Raw genomic sequence first — 2,305 nt, forward strand, 5'->3', positions numbered from 1 at the left:
CCATTTAGGCCTATGCCCTAGATCTGCGTTGAAGAAAACATCTAAGGAGAGCAAAAAATAGTTCTAAAATTTACGCAGATATCGAAAAGGAATGGATACCACATTGGAAAAAAAATGTCTCATGTGATGAGAATTGAGACGATTTTGGCTTGCTCTGCCGTTTTAATCATTGTACTATCTATGACTCTGAAATTGTGAGTGTAACAGCATTCAATATAGTTGGTTCGGCTTGCTACCTCCGCCACCGAGTGTAAACTAATTTGAGCCGTGTTGGTTTTTTTTTAAATTATTATTTATCATTACCGAAATATCTATGTCATCACAAAGAGGGCTAGTAAAATAAAAATGAAATGAAAATATAAGGTTCATAGTCATACACAAATAATTTTAAATGACGATCTGTTTTTTTCTTCTCCGCGGTAAGAAAACCCGGAAGCCCAATGTACGGAAAAAGAGTTTGGGCGATGCAAATCGTCAACACCTGAGCACGTGGTGGAGGAGAAATTTCTATTATCTTATTGGCTAACATGTGATTTGGAGGCGTGGCTTCTTTGATGTCTCACCCAGGCGCAACTGCCGAACTTTGAACTTTAACTTTGTTTACGCCGCGAGTTCATGAAAGTCAAACACGGAGTCTGAAAATTGGTAGACATTTTAACGAAATTTCAACAGAAAGGAACATCAAAATGAGTGCATACTATTGCAAATTAACTTCGTGTAGGTAAATAAGGTTCTTTACAGGCCTGTTGCGCTATTTATATTGGTGGTTTTTGTATTAATTTTTGTACAGCATTGATTGAAGTAGCCGGCGAAAACATCGTAGTAGCCGATCGAATGCGCCGGCCGCCGGCTCTTAAATAAACCCCTGCCAAATTAGCTAAATTGTGAGACAAAATCTCCACTGAATAATATGAACGAGTGGTGCTGTGTGTAGGCCAAAACTATCATAACTATTATTATTATTAATAGTTTTATTATTACTATACTACTATCACTATTAGTAAATTGTCTTGTGCTTTTTTCACTTTGTTGTATCCAGCCATGAAATGTTCCCGTAGTGGGATGAATAAAGTATCTTTGTATTGTATCCTTGTAAAACTATGTTTTTTAATAAAAATTATAATTTAAGTAATTGAAAAATGAAGACAGACTTTGGTGGCTTTATATAAGGCCAAAGGAAAAAATATGTTTGTTTGCTCTCCTCAACCCACCCCTAACTCACTGGAAAAAATAGGGGTGGAAAAACAAAAAAAACTTTTTTTTTAGCTTTTTCTTTACAATTAAAAAGAAAATGTGAGTGAATTTATTTTTTGCCAGATGTCCTACAATCTCAGAATTGCTAATTAGACATTGCTGGTAACTTCAGCACTTTCTTAAATGTGTTTTGCTGCTTGTGTGCAACATGTTGCTCAAGTTTATTATAGCTTATTTCATATATAGTTGAGGAAGTTTTATTTATTTGGTTTAAGTTTGCTAATACCTATCTAGAGCTGATTTGAAAGTTGATTTTTCATTAGCATGGATGACCTCTGAGGGTTATTTTTAATCCATCTGATGAGTATCTTAAAAATAATAAATAAATTTAAAAAAAATTTCCACCTACCCCTATATCATAATTGTTTTCAAAAATGGACGGGCAAACAAACAATTGATTTTTTTATTTGGCCTAATTGATCCACACTCTATGCTTTTATAATATATATATTTTTGTTTAGTGCATTCCATGCCATGCTGTACATAAATAAATGGGATAGGCCTAGGCTAGGTACCCTCTATACCTATGGGGCCCTACTACTGTACTGGCCAGGCTACAGCTGAGCTGGTTACACAACAACAAATTAACAACAAATTAAATTAAATACTCTACTAGGTAGGGCCTACTAGTTAGTTAGGCCTAGCGAGTTACAAAAACATACCTATCAACAAACCTCTTTTTAGCAATACCGTAAAGCCTCTGACAGAAACCCTAAATAGTTCCTTATTTGACGTTTAGGGTGGGTTTTACAATTAGGCCGGCTAGGCCCTAAAGTACGTGCGAGGACACAGCCGGTATGACGGGCCTCGTATCGGCCTGTGAATTTTCTGTTTATCACTCGGTGATGCTACGAAAAGTTTGACGACTTTTTGTGTTTTTCTGAATGAATAGAACGCAATACTCGGCAAATAATTATTATAGCAACTTTTGGTAAACTTTATAATTGCCTAAAAATAATATTTCGACAGCTTAATGGTTCCATATATCCCGAAAAATGCGTTTTTGTTTCGTGTAACTCCTAGGCTAACTTTATGTACTATTGCACTGTCA

Source organism: Anneissia japonica, unplaced genomic scaffold (genome assembly GCF_011630105.1).
Source record: "Anneissia japonica isolate Jap-2015-1 unplaced genomic scaffold, ASM1163010v1 scaffold20767_len33848_cov98, whole genome shotgun sequence".
In the NCBI taxonomy this organism is placed as follows: domain Eukaryota; kingdom Metazoa; phylum Echinodermata; class Crinoidea; order Comatulida; family Comatulidae; genus Anneissia; species Anneissia japonica.